The sequence below is a fragment of the Quercus lobata genome, chromosome 7 (genome assembly GCF_001633185.2).
Source record: "Quercus lobata isolate SW786 chromosome 7, ValleyOak3.0 Primary Assembly, whole genome shotgun sequence".
Taxonomy (NCBI): Eukaryota; Viridiplantae; Streptophyta; class Magnoliopsida; order Fagales; family Fagaceae; genus Quercus; species Quercus lobata.
The window spans coordinates 5,510,435-5,527,541 of NC_044910.1; the positions used below are offsets into that span (position 1 = coordinate 5,510,435).

At 35.1% G+C, this 17,107-nt stretch overlaps 1 pseudogene; it reads left to right on the plus strand.

Annotated features, from left to right (window-relative positions):
• The first annotated feature begins 3,679 nt into the window (after positions 1 to 3,679).
• Positions 3,680 to 16,249, plus strand: LOC115951439 (annotated as a pseudogene).
• Positions 16,250 to 17,107: the final 858 nt, after the last annotated feature.

Genomic DNA, 17,107 nt, shown 5'->3' on the forward strand with positions numbered 1-17,107 from the left:
GAATCCTGATATGCATGGACCGAAAGACCAAAACACATAATGCAATAATACGATGTCATCTTCATCGGTAGGTGTGATACAATAGAACACCTGGGTAGTCGGGTCTTGATCAATATATGCCATTAGCAACTTTTGCAACCTTTGGTAAGACTCTTCCCAATTCCCAAACATCTTCGCAATCGCCTTTTGTTTCGCATCCCATAGCTTGTAGTAAGAAGGCTTATGGCCATTATATTTCATCTCTATAATAGATTTGAGATGCTTAACTGGGGTAGTGTGATCCTTACATAAATTCTGATGGATGTCTGATGCAATAAAATTACAACTCATCATTTCGCACCCCAATCGGTATACACGTGTGAGGACCCACATACACGGTGACCATCTATAGTTCGTGGAGATTGGGTTTCATAACTACGCAGACATACCACTTGCATGACTCATGCACGCATTTCACACAGTTTTTTCGTCGTCGACCTAGTGATCGTAAAATGTTTGTTTTCCTTGAGGGCACAAATTGTTAATACGCGCTTCACCTCCACTTTATTGGCAAAAGTCAACCCTTTGCACAAATTCATCTCCTTTCTCCAAGTAGACACAAATGGCATCTCAATATGTGAAGGATCAACCATATTTTTCCAAATATTTGCAGAGAATGACAACGCAAGAGGTGCGTAGGCAAGGATTGTGTTTGTAATGTTTTGGACACTAATAACATTGTCTGCATTAGGTTCACTACCGTCCAATGTCTCATCATCATCAATGTCCCTCTCAAAGTCCCCAAAGTCCCCTCTGTCAATCCTGTCTTCGTACTCATCTCTATTGGCAAAATCTTTACCATTAATGGCAATATTCTCATCAACATAATCGTCATCATCATCGTCATCATCATTGTTAATGGCAGTAGTCATCGTCATCATCATCATCATCACCATCGGCATGAACATCATCATCCCCTACATGTGTAGAAAATAATAAGCATCTATATTCACTTTTATTAACTACTCTTATTTTAACGACGAGATCTATTATCATGTTTTGCGTGTCCTCGAAAATTTATAGTAGCTAAGAATTCTCCCAATTTATGGCCCACCACATGAAATAAATGAAATTGAAAAATAAAAAATCCATAGCAAAAAGACGTGGTATTGGGACATTTGCCCTATATGTGCAAATAAAAATCGGGCCTATCTTTACTCGCCCAAACTCCTACGGGAGGCAGCAGTGGGGAATTTTCCGCAATGGGCGAAGGCCTGACAGAGCAATGCCTCGTGGAGGTAGAAGGCCTACGGGTCATGAGCTTCTTTTCCCGGAGAAGAAGCAATGACGGTATTTGGGGAATAAGCATCGGCTAACTCTGTGCCAGCAGCCGCGGAAATACAGAGGATGCAAGCATTATCCGGAATCATTGAGAAAAGAACACAATGTGGAGAACCATAAATTAAAATTAAAAAAAAAAAAATTAAATATTGAATTAATATAATAAAATATAAATTATACAAATAAATAAAAAACTAATGACTTGTATTGAATTGACACTAACTATATATGGATAATATACTCATATTGAGCATCCGGAACTGTAACCTGTAAACTTGTGGTTGTTTGTTGGATATCCTCTTGCCAGACTGCATGCGGCTCCAACTGTATGTGCGGCTCCAACTGTATGTACGACTCAATGTTAGTTACTTCAGGTATTCTCTCCAACTTGTCAAACATGATCTTTACATGTTTGTTTGTTTCTATCACCATATACTTGTAATTAATCCAATACTTCAGGATTTCATTTGGCATATGATAAGTAATTTGTATGTTGTGCATAGCAGGATTCTCACACAACTCTTCCATAATTGTTGTCTTCAATTTGTCAAGGGTCTTCAACCTACTATCAATTTGGGTATAATAGCTCTTTAAACCCGACCCTTCAAATGGCAATCCCTTGTTCGCACTGGCATTCGTAAGCGGACCACCGTGGTATAGGATTATATCAATTTCAGGCATGGTGAACCTGTTAAAGTCAAGTTACTATGTTAGTTAAAAAACATATTATCTAGTCAAACTACACAAAAGTACAAATTCCAATTCATTCCGAGGGTATGAATTTCATTGCAAATTCGTTACACATTTCTTACCCAAATCCTTTTTCCGTCATGCTAAGATAGCCCATTTCATACCCAATACCAAAAAAAAAAAAAAAAAAAAAAAAAAAAAAAAAAAAAAAAAAAATCCTTGTAAAAGTGTTTCATGCTGCTGGCCTAAGGAAATTCTGGTTTCCATCACGTCAAATGCTAGGGCATGGTAAAGATTGGCCAACAGTTGATAATATGGTGAATAAAAACCAGTGCTTAGTAGTTTTCACTTCAAACCAAACTAAGGAGGCATCTGAAGGGATTGCCTATCAATGGAAATACACAATAGAAAACCAATGTAACTCTTGTTTTTGTCATAGGTCATAAAAAGTCTCAATTTCAGCCATATGTTGAAAATGTGAGTAACTTTATTGTTGAGTTATCTGTTTGAGGTGAATTTATTTTGATTTCATGGAACTTTCAATATCTAAGTGTACAAGAACTAGAAATGGTAATCCATAGGAAAATTAAAGAGTAAAAATTCTTGGTTAATATATCACAAATAAGCAACATTAATAAAGTAAATCAACCTTATCTTACCAAATTTGAGTTCAAGAAAGTATTCAATTTCATAGAATATAAAAGCAAAATCAAAGAAAAATACAAAAGCACATTCCACAAAATATCATAGTTTTTCCCTAAATGTCATGTGATTATGGAACAATGGCCCCTGTTAGCATATATTATAAGTATTGAATGATTGCTAGGTGCTCTTTCCATAAGTTATGTTAACTATCGACAAAATAAATAGTCAAACTCTTTAATCCACACCCATATAAAACTAATACCCAACCACAATGACAATCAAATCAAAAAACCCTTACATGAGATATGAATTTGTTTAGAGAGAAGAGCGGTGAGAGAGGCAGTGTGGTGAATGAGAGTGAGAGGCAATGTTGTGTGAGAGTTTTGGGTGAGTGAGAGTTAGTGAGGCTAAGTATATGGGTGAGAGTTGTGGATGCTTTGTTTTTGGGTGAGAGGTTAGTGAGGCTGAGTGTATGTGTTTATAAAATTTTGTACAATGCGTGTTTTTAAAATTTTTCTCAACAAAACTCGAGTCTATAAGACTTGAGTTCTATTCAAATTTTAATTAAGAGCTATGCGAGTTAATTAAATCTCGAGTCTTAAAGACTCAGTTTTTGCTATGTAGAAATCGAGTCTTTAAGACTTGAGATCTACATAGATTTTTTTAAGCCAAGTCAGCAATTCATTGCAAGTGGAAAGCAAGTTTCTAAAACTCGATTTTTAATTAGATCTCGAGTTTTAGAAACTCAAGATGTTATTTTTCTTAAAACTTTCAAACGTTGCCTAGCTTACTACATAGAACCTCCTTACACTGCTATTCTGCAAATTCCCCCACCATCTCAATCAAACTAGGGACAATTCTGTCATTTCATCCTCTTTCCCACCAAAACTCACCCCCACCTCCACCAACCTTCACCTTCATTGATACAAAAATAATAATAATAATAATAAAATAAAAAAATAAATCATATCTTTGCTCTGCTCTCCGTTAATGGAGTCAGAGTGGCCACAAAACCAGACCCAAAATGACTATCTTATCCTTCACCTTCTTCTCTCTCTTCATCCTGACCGTCGGATTAGATTACCAAGTGCTCAGCTTAACAACAACAACAAAGGCCTCAGGTGAGAGGTATGTTCAGATGCGAGCAGGTGCACCGTTCAAGATAGCGCTATTTGCTGACCTGCATTTTGGGGAGGCCACGTCGGCCGATTGGGGTCCACTCCAAGACGTGAACTCAACAAGAGTTATAAACACTGTACTTGACGGTGAAACTCCAGGTAACGTTATCACTTCCATTTATCGATAATGCTAGTAATATACACTTTTATACTTACCATAATTGTTTTACATGATAAATGGTAAGTGGTGGAAAAAAAAGTAGTGAATTTATGTAACAGTAATAGACAACCAATTACAGTCTACCGTATAAGACATTTGTCGCAAAATGTGTGTGAAAATATTGCATACAAGCTAATTGTCTATTTTATTAGTAGCTCTTTTTATCATGTGCTAGCTGTGTGTGTGTCTGTTGTCGTTGTATTTGTACCGTGAAAGAAGAAAGAAAGTCCCACGTTATTAAAACTTTGGTGAAGTACATGTCCCATGTTATTATTATACATTGTCCTACTATAGAATAAAGAATAATCCCATTATTTTTTTTTTTCGTTGCAAAATGTTCATATGCTGTGATTTGTGAGATTTAGATGTAAAGTTATAAAAATCGGCCTTTGTTTGTGTGTGTTTTTTCTTTTTTATTGTCATTTACAAAAGATATACTGTAATCAGGTTTTTATTTTTTGATGTAAAAGATAAAAAGTAAAATCAGAAAGTCTTTATTATTATTATTATTATTGGATTTTTGTATCTAAATCCCAAAAGTGCCTCTTGTTTTTTTTTTTTTTTTTTTTTTTTTTTTTTTTTTTTTTTTTTTTTTAAATTTTAGACTTAAAAGTAATTTTTTTAGAAAGAGGAATGGATAATGCTTTTTCAAAAAACACCTTTTCGCCTGATTTTTTTTTTAAATTTCTTTTTTCAAAATAATTGCACCCAACCCTAATGAATTTCAGTATTAAAAAAAAAAAAAAAAGACCCTAATGAATGTGTGTATATAAATTCATCATTTTGAAATTTGATTTGAGAGCTCAAGTAAAAAAGACTTGGCTTTTTCAAAAAGTAATTTTTTTAGAAAGAGGAATGGATAATGCTTTTTCAAAAAACACCTTTTCGTCTTTTTTTTTTTTTTTTTAATTTCTTTTTTCAAAATAATTGCACCCAAACCTAATGAATTTTAGTGTAAAAAAATAAAAATAAAAGACCCTAATGAATGTGTGTATATAAATTCATCATTCTGAAATTCGATTTGAGAGCTCAAGTAAAAAAGACTTGGCTTGGATTTAATGTTATTCGTGTCATCATCCTAACGTGTCCAATGTAACTGGACACTGAAATCCAAGCTTTGTTCACAAAATAAAGGTCAACTCATGGTAACGTATTACTTGTTAATGGTTAATTTGTTGGTACTTGGTACCCGTGGATGCACATTCTCTATGTAAAGTATTATGTCCAATTTTCTTGAAGTTTGGGATTAGTAACTTAGCAACTTGTTCTTGTCGATCATTTGTCAAGTGTCTTTCACAGATGACTCGAAATGACAATGATATGGCCATATGGGCCTTACTACTACATGTTTATTGTCTCTGAATGCTACCTTAAGAAATCTTCATTTGCTGTTTAAATGTTCCATCTACTGAACTAATGCTACCTTAAGAAATCTTCATTTGCTGTTTAAATGCTCCTAAGTAGCACTTGTTGTAGATGACAAGATTATTATTGTTTTGCAGCTTAGCACTAAACAACCTTAAATTTGATCTCTAGTTGGATTCTTCTGAATTGTTTAATATTCAGCTGACTTAATAGGCTGCATTTCTGCCCATGTTTTGGTCTACCCTGACAAGTTTCCATGATTACTGCAAGTCTGCAATGATTGTTCAATTCAAAAAGTGAAGCGCTCAAAGCTTGATATAGAGCACCTTCACATAGTTAATATTTTGGTTTTTTTGGTTTCTTTTTTGGTTTAAAACTCTAATAACTAACTGATTGTATAGCAGATTTTGTTATATAGCTTGGAGATGTCATTACGGCCAACAATATACCAATTGCAAATGCCAGCTTGTACTGGGGTCAGGCAATCTCTCCAACAAAATCCAGAGGTATTCCGTTTGCCAGTGTTTTTGGAAACCATGATGATGCGCCATTTGAATGGCCGAAGGAGTGGTTTCCAGCCCCTGGAATTCCTCGACTTATTTTCCCAGCAGTCAACTCAACACATTCAGGTTAGCATGATGTTTGAAATGTGGTATAAATAAGCTGGTGACAACCAGTCATCACTAGTGACAGGCAACAGGCCTTGGGTTTCTGAGTGTTTTCCAGAATTATGATTGACCTCTCATTGTTTCAGACAGCTGCCTCTTTGGAACTGAACTATTATAAGTTGGGATAGAGTCGTAGAGAAATTCATTCAAACAATAATGGAGAATACTGAAATTGCAGAACCAAATGAACCATGTAATAAATCCCACCCTACTCCCTTTATACAAAATATGAACATAATATACCCCATCTAATGATATTTATAATTTTGTAATTTGAAGATAGCATTTATGATAGGACACCACTTCTTCAGTTGTAAAATTAACCAATAATCATAAATTCATTACAATATATGTTGGAAAGAATGACATTTTGCACAAATCGTTGACAAAATCAAGGAATTGATTGCATGGAGTAAATCAAGGGATTGGAAAAATCAATTATACAGATATGAAATTCATATTCAAAATATATATGTAAGAAATTGATTGTCGACCTATTTTCAAATCCTGTAATGTGCTATCAATCAGGTGAATGAAAGATGTAGCCATTTGGTTTTTGTTGTTGTGGATGTAGGTCTTAGTGACCAAATTAACCACGTTAATCTCTTCCATTCTTTTCTCATCTTTTTATGTTCCATAACTGGCAGGAGAAGAAGCATGTAGCTTCAGAGGCACACAGCGTATCGAGTTGATGAAACACGAGATTGAGCATAATGTGCTATCTTATTCTAGCAACGGTCCTAAAGCGCTTTGGCCAAGTATATCCAACTCTCATCATCAGATGATCCAAAGTCACCCGTGGTATACATGTACTTTTTAGATTCTGGCGGCGGGTCCTATCCACAAGTTATCTCAAATGCTCAAGCAGAATGGTTCCAGAACAAATCTGAAGAGATCAAACCTAACTCAAGGTATTAGAACTAAGAATTACCTCCTCTTTTTTTTTTTTTAAACTACATTTCATGGTACCTTATTAGCATTGACTAGAATTATTAGGTAACAAGTTTTAAATATCTAGAATCTGGTTTGTTGATTTTAATGGTTTGTAAGTGAGAAAAAAAAAAAAAAAAAGAACAGAAAACTTGGAAACATTGCTCCCGGCATGGTTTGATTAAATAGAAAGTGAAAAGGACAGAAGGTTTATTCTACTGAGGCAAATAGTTGTAATTGACAATGCTGAGGTTTTGGTTTTCTTTTTTGAAGTACACCAATAAGATATGGTGAATATATATATATATATATATATATATATATATATATTTGGTTAACTAAATCTGTTTCCTGCATTTTCTTATCCAATTTAGTGTTACCTGACAGTGTGCCCGAGCCAATATTCTGGCATATCCCAAGTCAAGCCTATAATAAAGTTGCTCCACAGTTTGGAATTCACAAGCCCTGTGTAGGCTCAATTAAAAAAGAAAATGTTTCTTCTCAAGCAGCTGAATTGGGTATCATGGAACTTCTTGTTAAAAGACCTTCTGTCAAGGTAAGTACACAGATAAGCGTGCATGTACACACATAAATATATTCCTTTCAAAGATAATCATGCTTACGCTGTTACGCACAACCATATTCATCTGTAAATATATAGATTCACACATGCATAACATAAATTCATGTAAGATGCCTGCAGGGACGAACGCAGGATTTCAAGTTGGGGGGGCCGGAAATAAGCGAAAAAAAAAATTTCGGGAGGTTGGTGTGGACCTTTTTAAATGTAAGCCCATCGAATTTCATCATGTTAATTAACATGATATTCCCATATTTGTTTGCGTGTTCCGATATCATAATCCAAAGAATCAAGATCAACTATTTGAAATTGTGTTTGAGAGATTAGAACATCGACATTTTCCAGAATTGGGAAATGCATATTTTCTAGAATTGGAACATCCACATTTATACTAACTACTTATCAAAAAAAAAAAAAAAAAAAATTCTATTAATAACTATATAACAGTATAACCATTAAACCAAAATAGAAAAAAAAAAGTATAAATAGAGAAAAAAAAATACTGAAAGATACTACTTATTAAGCCCTGTACTCTCTACCGTCAAACTCCATATTTTCTCCAATAAAAAATACTACTTATTAAGCTCACAATTTCACAAACCCCACTTTCCTCCCACAAAACCCAACTCAGCTACCAAACCAAAAAAAAATCCATTCCTTCTTTAACTGAAAGAAGAGAAAGAAAAATGTCATCTCTGCTTCATCGCTCTTATTGCTCATCATCATCTATTCACCTCTCACTTCTTGTTCCTCTTTGCAACTGAATTTCTTCCCAAGCTCTCAAATCCTTGCCTCCCAAAACGCCGTCGTAAGCAAAGCAGCTCTCTTCCCTCCTCTAACCTTTTTATATATTTTATTTATTTATAAATTACACACTCAGTTCCTCTTTGAAAAAATTTCAATTTTAGAGATGTAATTTGGTGGAGCACTGGAGCTGTTGAAGTACAAGAACGGAAAGCCGTTGAAGTACGAGATGGGTCTCGCAACTCGCAAGCGTCACGGCGTCATGGCGTGGGCGTGGGCGGTGGCGTCGCAACATGGGTGAGTGGGTCTCCATCTCTCTGAGTACTCTCTATCTCTACTCTGTCTCACCTCTCTATCTCTCTGTCTTGCCTCTCACTTCCCTTTCTTTTTTTTTCTTTTGTTTCCTTCGTTTTTTGCTTTCTCCGTTTAGTTTTGGACTGCTGAGAGTGAGAACTGAGTTTTTTTTTTTTTAAAGATTTACGTGGGTCATGGGCTCTTGGGCTGGTCGGATGATGGGCTAGAGTTCATGATTTTTGGGGGGGGGGGGGCGAGCTAAAAACTCAGGGGCCCAAGCCCTTTTTTTGAAAATTTTACTTGCCAAAATTTTTTTTTTTTGGGCACAGGGGGGGCCCGGGCCTCCTTAGCCCTCTACCTGGGTCAGTCCCTGGATGCCTGCTCTCTAGGTAATGACACAAAGGAATTGAATAAGCATATGCATGTATATACATAAAACAGTACATATACCTCCATACACATATGAGACATTAGTGCTCCTGGATATAGACTGGGTTTAGACTTTAGATTTGAACTTGAAATTTGAATGACCCCATTTTGAGCTGGATTGATTGATTACCAATGCCAAGTCAAATAGGAAGGTTGGAATTTGTTGATACACAAGCTGGCCAGGCTTTGCCTGGCTTGAAATTTATGGCTTGGCTTCTATGGCCCAAAACGACTATTTTTTTTTTTTTTTTTTGGTTTTTGTTATTGTTTCATTTGATCGACAGGAATTACATAAGAAAAGAATGAAACTTGAAATCTTGTGTCATGTTGGGATTTGAGTACCCTTTTTTTTTTTTTTTTTTTTTGTCTTTTATAACTTCTTTGCAGTCAAATGGTATTATTATTATTATTATTATTATTATTATTATTATTATTATCATCATGTTATGTTTCTTTTGGTTATTCACCATGATTAATTTATCATGTTGTTCTACTGCTTCCCCTTAAATTCGTTCTTCATACTTGGATGGTACAATTTGTTGGAAAATATGGCTAAATAAACAAGTTTTGATTCAACAATACAAACCCTAAAAAATTAGCAATGACAAAAATAAATAGATAGAGTTAGAAAAATCTCAACAAACTATAGAATCACGCAAAATACGTTGTCTTTAAAGGTTGATTTGTGCCACTCGGAGTAGAACTCGGTGTGAATGGCTCTCTTGGCCAAACAACCCCCCAAGATTAGACTATAGTAATTTCTTCAAGTTGATCACACACTTGAGCAAGAAGAACTAGGAACAACCTTACTTGCCTTTCCTTTCCTTCAAAAATTGAAGCTGAAATTTTTTTTGTGCAGCAAAACCAGAGCAAAACAGAGAGATACGACTGGAGAAGATGAGGAAAAATATATGTATTGAATAGTGTGAGTTGTAGGGTTTATAAGCTAACTAAAGGAAGATAAGTGGGCTGACTAAAGGACAAGACCTCCAACGACTACTGTGCAGATTTGATGCCCAACGGGCTATTCATTAAATGCCCAATGGGCTGCTCAGATGCTCACCAACGGACTTAACAAAATCAAATCAAATTTGGGCTAAAAGAAAGTAAGGGAAAAGGTGAGGCCCAAGAATGATGTAACAAACCCAAACCCAAGCCCAAGCCCAAGCCCAAGCCAACACCTAGCCCATTGTTTTCCAACTTACCACCTAAGATATGCAAAGCCTTATAAACTCATAACAAGATTTATTTCTAACCAATATGGGACACAAAGCAAAGGTTAAGTGTTTGAAACACACTCACTCCAACAATCCCCCACATGTTACAAACACTAAACTAGGAAAGGCAATAAACCCAAGAAGGCATGCATCAATATGGTATCCTAATGTTTTAACCATACTTAGGATAAATAAGTAGGAACTACTAGATAATGGTAGAGTTAGACTCTTTTAACCAAGCTATTAGATAACCAAACTTACCACCCACATACCTTTCTTTACCAAGGTTGTTCCATAAGCGGGTTGGCGCCTTATACAGGCCAGACACCACTAGGTTTCATGAGAGCATTAGAGACCTACCCAAGTCTCATAAGAAGCGGCACAACTTCCACTCCCACATAGGTGGCATCCATCAAGAGTATGTGCAGTACACCCCATCCCAACAGGTAGGGACTATGGATCCATTAAGTGCTAGAGCTCAACTTCCAACAATCTGCAACTTAGCACTGTCTCACATCATAGGGATGGACTCATCACTAATCTCCTCAATGAGATAGCAAAATACATAATAACTGATAGTACCCAGATGGACCACAAATGACCTCTACCCATTTAACCCCTTGTGTGGAATCACCCATCATAGAGGTTGGGCATTGGCCATAGTGTCACAATTTGGGTATCAGTCCTATCCCCCTCGATGTCTCACTTACCAGCCTTCTTACTAGTGGCTTGGTCAAAGGATCGGCCAAATTCCTTTCTGACCTCACAAAGTCCAAGGACATTACACCATTATCTATGAGCTGCCTCCCAATGTTGTGCCTCCATCAGATATGTCGACTTTTCCCATTATAGATTTTGTTCTCAGCATGTGCTATGGCAGCTTGGCTATCACAATGTATGCAAATAGAGGTAATAAAGTTAGTATACTAATACAATGGTATATCAATTAACAAACTCCTAAGCCACTCGGCTTTGGACCAGCTTTTTCTAAGTCTACTAACTCTAATTCCATGGTAGATCTCGCTATACAAGTTTGCTTGGATGATTTTCAAGAGACAGCCCCTTCAGCTAGTGTGAACACATATCCACTAGTGGGTTTTACCTCATCTGTATCAGAGATCCAATTAGCATCACAATATCCTTCTAATATAGCAGGATAACCACAATATGATAAACCATAATCAAAAGTACCCTTTAAATATCTTAACAATCTTGATATTGCTTCCCAATGTTCAATATTAGGATTATGAGTATATCTACTCAATCTACTAATAGCATATGCAATATCAGGGTGAGTATAATTTGTCAAAAATATCAAACTACCAATGATTTGTGCATATTTATCTTGTGAAACACTATCACCACGATTTTTAAGCAAGTGCATCTTTGAGTCAAAAGGAGTAGAAATAGGTGACATATCAAAGTGTTCAAACTTTTTAAGAATTTTCTCTACATAGTGAGATTGTGATAGTGTAATGCAATCATTATCCCTAAGGATCTTGATGTCCAAGATTATATTTGCCTCATCCAAATCTTTCATATCAAAATTAGAGGCAAGAAAGTGTTTATTATCATGCACAACATCAATGCTAGTTCCAAACATAAGCAAGTCATCAACATATAAACATATAATAAGACCTTCATTATTAATAAACTTGCTATATATGCATTTATCGGCACCATTGATCACATACCATGTGTAAGCATAACATTATCAAATTTTTCATGTCATTGTTTAGGTGCTTGTTTTAAACCTTATAAAGATTTAATCAACTTACAAACTTTATGTTCTTGTCTAAGAACTACATAACCCTCGGGTTGCTCCATATAAATCTCTTATTCTAAATCACCATTTAGAAAAGTAGTTTTAACATCCATTTGATGTACTACAAGTTTGTAAATAGAAGCAATGACAAATAAAATTCTAATAGATGCAATACTAGTAACCGGAGAATAAGTATCAAAATAATCCACATTATGTTTTTGCGTATAGCCTTTGGCTACTAAGCGAGCTTTAAACTTATCAATTGTACCATCTGGTTTTAATTTCTTTTTAAACACCCATTTGCAACCAATAGGTTTAACCTTGGGTGGAAGCTTAACTAATTCCCAAGTATGATTAGACATAATAGATTATAATTCATTATTAATTGCTTCCAACCAAAAAGGTGCATCTATGGATTTAATTGCATCATAGTAACTTCCAAGTTCATCTTCAACGACATAGGCAAGAAAATCGTAACCGTAATCCTTTTCATTCCTAGCTCGTTTGCTCCTTCTTATTTCTTGCACATCATCAACAAATTCATTAGAAATTTCAATAGAATCATGCAATTCTTTTTCCTTATTTTTCAAAGGAAACACATGCTCAAAGAATATGGCATTTTCAGATTCAATAATAGTGTATGATTCTAATATATCACTTTTGATGACAAGAAATCTATAGCATGAACTATTGCAAGCATAACCAATAAACACACAATCACATGTTTTAGAACCAAGCTTTCTCCTTTTAGGCTCGGGTAGCATGACCTTAGCCAAGTACCCCCACACTTTGAGGTATTCCAAGTTAGGCTTACACCCTTCCCAAAGTTCATAAGGAGTTTTACCGGTTTTCTTATGAGGTACCTTATGGAATATGGCAAGCCAAAAGAATGGCCTCCCCCCACATGTTGGAGGATAGCCCGGAACTAACAAGCATAGCATTCATCATCTCTTTTAGAGTTCTATTTTTCCTTTCGGCTATTCCATTAGATTCTGGTGAATAAGGTGGAGTTACCTCATGTATTATGCCATTTTGTTCACAAAATTCCTTAAAAGGATTAGACTCATATTCATCACCTCTATCGGTTCTAATTCTTTTAATCCTTTTATCCTTTTGGTTCTCAACTTCACTTTTATACTTTATAAACATCTCCAAAGCTTCATCCTTGGTTCTTTGTAAATAAAGTTTAGTGAATCTAGAGTGGTCATCAACAAAGATCAGATAAAATCTTTTACCATCTCTAGTCATGGTGTGTTTTAAGTCACCTAAGTCACTATGTACCAATCCAAGAAGCTTGGTTTCTCTTGTTATAGATTTACAAGGTTTCTTGATGATTTTAGTTTCGGCACAAATTTCACATTTGTCCATATTAGCTTCACTTAGTGAGTTAATAATTCCACATTCTTTCATTTTCTTTATATAGCCAAGATTAACATGTCCAAGTCTACCATGTCAAACATCAATGGAATCAACTAAGTAAACTCAAGAAGATGAACATTTTTCATTAATAACTTGATCAACATTAAGTATAAAGAGACCTTCATCATCATAGCCCTTACCAACAAAGACTTCATAATTAAAGTAACTATGCCACCATCAAATAAAACTTTAATACCAGCCTTGCTAAGCAAATGTACCGAAATGAGATTGTGTCGAAAGTGACGTACATGAAGGACATTATTGAGTGAAAGAGTTTTACCAGAAGTTAGCTTCAAGAGTACCTTCCCTATACCACTCACCGACATAGACCTATTGTCCCCAACATAGACACATTCGGTGCCTTCCGCCATAGGAGTGTAGGAACTAAACTCCTCTTTGAATGCAACAATGTGTCTTGTGCAAGCCAAGTCAACTATCCATCCCTTCACTTTTGTCACCAAGTGTACCTCACACACCACGGCCGCAATGATCTCTTCGGTTTGCACCACATTTGCCTTATTTGATGTAGAGCCTTTGTTGTTATTCTTATTGTTGTTGAAGTTGCCCCCTGCCCTACATGTTGCCGCATAATGACCTACCTTGCCACAAATAAAACAATTACCCTTTTTCTTTTGGATTTGAGGATTTGGGCCATTTTTATTATGAAATTTTCCTTTTCCCTTGAAATCATGTTTCTTATTATGTTGTAGAGGTCTAGAATGTCCTCCCTCTACAACATTAGCCTTGGAAGTAAATTCTTTAACTCTAGAAACCTTTTTTGGCATCCTATTTGTTTCTTCAATTTGAATATCAACGATAGTTTGTTGAAGATTCAAATAGGTTCTATGGTGGCTATACCGATGTTTATACTCTTTCCAAAAGTCCGGCAACTTAAACACTCGGCCATGAGCCACAAACCTCTTGGGTAAAACATCACCCTCTTTAGCTAGGTCAGATACTAATTTTTGAAAATCTTCAATTTGGATAGAAACACTTTTTTCCTCAACCATTTGAAAAGACATAAATTTAGCTGTAGCAAATTTTTTAGCACCCTCATCCTCAAACTCATACTGACCATTAAGTTCATCCCATAAGTTTTTAGCACAAGTAAAATGACAATAATTATCAAACAACTTGTTAGATAAAACACACTTAATAGTATGAACAAACAATTTATTTGTTTTTTCCCAATTTGCTATATTTTTACGATCTTCTTCAGGTTTAGACTCATAAAGAACCTGGTCAATTTCGGTAAGTTCCAAGATGGGCAAAACCTTTTCTTTCCAACGTTTAAAATTATTTCCATCAAAAGCCTCAAGCTTTGTAATTTCTGAAATGACCTTAAGAGAATCAACAACTTGTATCTTCATTTTTAAAACACAAATATCAACCTTTAAAATTGTTGGAAAATATGGCTAAATAAACAAGTTTTGATTCAACAATACAAACCCTAAAAAATTGGCAATGACAAAAATAAATAGATAGAGTTAGAAAGATCTCACAAACTATAAAATCACGCAAAATGCGTTGTCTTTAAAGTTTGATTTGTGCCACCCGAAGTAGAACTCGGTGTGAATGGCTCTCTTCGCCGAACAACCCCCCAAAGATTAGACTACAGTAATTTCTTCAAGTTGATCACACACTCAAGCAAGAAGAACTAGGAACAACCTTACTTGCCTTTCCTTTACTTAAAAAATTGAAGCTGAAATTTTTTTGTGCAGCAAAACCAGAGCAAAATAGAGACATACAACTGGAGAAGATGAGGAAAAATATATGTATTGAATAGTGTGAGTTGTAGGGTTTATAAGCTAACTAAAGGAAGATAAGTGGGCTGACTAAAGGACAAGACCTCCAACGGCTATTGTGCAGATTTGATGCCCAACAGGCTATTCATTTAATGCCCAACGGGCTGCTCAAATGCTCACCAACGGACATAACAAAATCAAATCAAATTTGGGCTAAAAGAAAGTAAGAGAAAAGGTGAGGCCCAAGAATGCTGTAACAAACCCAAACCCAAGCCAATACCTAGCCCATTGTTTTCCAACTCACCACCTAAGATATGCAAAGCCTTATAAACTCATAACAAGATTTATTCCTAACCAATGTGGGACACAAAGCAAAGGTTAAGTGTTTGAAACACACTCACTCCAACACAATTATCATTTTTCAGTTCTATCACAAATTCATAATCCATTTACAGGAAAATATGAGTTCAAGCACCCATGACATGTGAGTCACCCACTCGCACCTAAATCATCTAAGTGTGGTTTAGGATGGTCAGCTGAGTTTTGGTTATTGTAATTATATCTCTCTTTTAAATGTGGAAGAAGTTTACGCAAAAATGTTAATGTGTTGCAAGAAGGTATTAAGCCTTGATCAGTTTTGGCTTAAGAAAAGCTCTGAATTGGAACCACATATATTTAATATACAATGTGTGCTTATGGTTCTTGAAAGTCAGAAACTAAATGAATCTATGGCTTGAGTTTGATGGATATGAATACGATAATGTTGAGTTGTTTTTCTCTTTATTGTGGCAGGCAATATTTGTTGGACATAACCATGGATTGGATTGGTGCTGCCTCCATGAGAAACTTTGGCTTTGTTTTGCTAGGCATACTGGTTATGGTGGCTATGGAGACTGGCCTAGAGGAGCTACAATTATAGAAATCACTCAGCAGCCTTCCTCCTTTAGAACTTGGATAAGGATGGAGAACAGTATAGTACACAACAAAGTTGTGCATGGAAGTGCCAATCAATTGAGTTACAAAACTATTGACCAAATGATAGTTATTTTGTTATGTTATTTTATGTGTTTAATTTTTTAATTTTTGTTAAGAACATATAGAGAGAGACTAAGAAGTGAGAATTGTTTGTATATTGATGTATATTTTGTGTGTATAACATTGTACAATATAGAGTTTTGTATAAGCATAGTATGCGTGAAATACAAGTAATATGAGTGTATTACAAGTACAATACTTTGGGTCCAAGTCCAATGGGCTACACTAACATATATACTAACACCCCCCTCAAATTCATGGTGGCAAGGAGGAAGCAAACTAGAGTTTGGATAAGATCTTAACGACGACCAAGTGGGTGAGTCTTAGTGAATATATTGGTCGGCAGTAGAGATGGAGTACAATTAGAGATAGCTTTTCTTGAGATGACTACAAGTAATGTGTTAAATACAAGTACTATAAGTGTACATAATTGTCAGTATTGTACGATACGCGATACGTATCGTATTGTGTTCAAAAAGTTTCGTATCGTAAAGGCATATCGTAAGTGCTCATGAATCATCCAATACATAGGTGCATATCGTATGAATCGTATCGTATCAGTGAATCGTACGTATCATATCATACATAGACTTATGGGTTTAAAATGGGTTTTTTTGTTAAAATTTGTGATTTTATTTGATTTAAATAAGTTATTAGACTTTGTTAATACAAAATTATTGGGAAACTTAATTGAGTCTAATGAAATAGTAAGTCCATGAGTTTTTTCCCTCTCTTCTCTTTCTCCTCCAAAATTTAGACTATACTTATAACACTCACTTTCATATGTGCAAATTTATTTTCTATGCTATTAATAATGTATTAAATGAAAAATATAATTATTTTTTATTTTTTTATTATTATTTTGAGTCTAAAAAGCTATAACGCCAAGAAAAAATATAAAGAAAAAATTATTAGAATAAAAA